The sequence below is a fragment of the Condylura cristata genome, unplaced genomic scaffold (assembly GCF_000260355.1).
Source record: "Condylura cristata isolate star-nosed mole 26May11 unplaced genomic scaffold, ConCri1.0 scaffold00031, whole genome shotgun sequence".
NCBI classification, from domain to species: domain Eukaryota; kingdom Metazoa; phylum Chordata; class Mammalia; order Eulipotyphla; family Talpidae; genus Condylura; species Condylura cristata.
Window position 1 is genome coordinate 16,715,768 of NW_004567132.1, and position 1,368 is coordinate 16,717,135.

At 46.8% G+C, this 1,368-nt stretch overlaps 1 protein-coding gene across 1 annotated transcript in view; it reads left to right on the top strand.

Annotated features, from left to right (window-relative positions):
• TET3 (tet methylcytosine dioxygenase 3) overlaps window positions 1-1,368 on the top strand; it is a 75,728-nt gene that overhangs the window by 54,875 nt on the left and 19,485 nt on the right. The window lies entirely within an intron of this gene.

Sequence of the window (1,368 nt, forward strand, 5' to 3'; positions counted from 1 at the left end):
AAGGTCGGCCTGGGTTCTTACTCCCAGTGCTTCTGGTTTCTTTGCGTCTGGTTTCTTACACATAGCATACCCTCCGGCTCCTTTTCTTTTTCTTGAAAAATGTACTGAAGAAATGGGGCTAAATGGTTATATGTTCCATAGACTTTGCCATGGTCTGAATTTTGCTGGATCTCCTGTGGTATGGTTTAACATGTTCCTCTGCCTGCCTCATGTCTCTCAAATTGCTAGTTAGTGCTAAAGGTTTGATCAGAGTTGGGTTGCTTCTTTGCTTTCTGTCACAGAGACTCGGTGGGTGACATTTTGTGCCTCCCGTGGGAGGACCGTGATGGCTCATCTTTGGGGCCCGTGTTGAGCCCTTCTGATGCAGTGCCAGGAACCACTGACGGCTTTCTCACTCTAGTACAACCAGACGTTCCGGGCTCATGCTGTGCGTTTATGCTACAACTCTTATTTCCTTTTATCGGGGAAATACTTAGAGCACAGACACTGGGTACTAGGGTGCTCGTTATTTCTCGGCCATTTCAGGAGAAAGCTAATATGTCTGTGGAGATGCTTCGTCCTTGTTACTATTTGCTAATTGAATACATCAGTGAGTTTATAGTGACACTTTCAATAAAGAAAGGTGGGGTTTTTAATTAAACAACCCCGTTTTATCTTTTTTTAAGACTTTAAACTCTGTGTCCGTGTCCACAGCAGACAGTAAATACTCTGAGATGCAGACATAGCTAGTGTGTACTGAGGGTGCAGTCCTGACCCCGCACTTACGGCTGAGGCCTGGGTGGATCGCGCTGCTTGTCACCAGTGCTTACCTGCAAAATGGAGATGCCGTGAAGGTAAACTGAGTCGATGTATGGAAAGCAAGTAGGACTTAGAGGACTGCACACAGGCTGGCTCCCTCAGACACAGGCCATGATTGCATTTTTGTAACAAGTATTAGTATCTTCATCATAAAGGCTGTAATACATAGACAGAAGCATAGATTTGCTCACATGTGCACAACGAGATGGTAGAAGACGCAGTGGCTTACAGTTTCCACAAATTTGAGAACCAGTTTTTGTCTGACCAGGGCAGTGAGACTAATCCTGTCATTAATGTAGCAGGGGATAAAGTTTTCAGCTGAACAGAACTATCCAGCCTGCCTGAATGAACACTAGGCGAGGTGGGTGAAGGACTGCAGCTTGCAGTCATCACTCTCAGTTATCCTGTGTTATCTGGACACACTGACACCAGAGTGGTCATCTGAAGACCAGTTCACCAGAAGCCCAAGGTGTAGGCCGAAGCCTGGTTGGAAGGGCGCCATTGTGCCCATGAGACAGACTGGGTGGAGAGAAAGTGAGTGGTGCCTGGACATCTGTAGTGTCCCTGGCT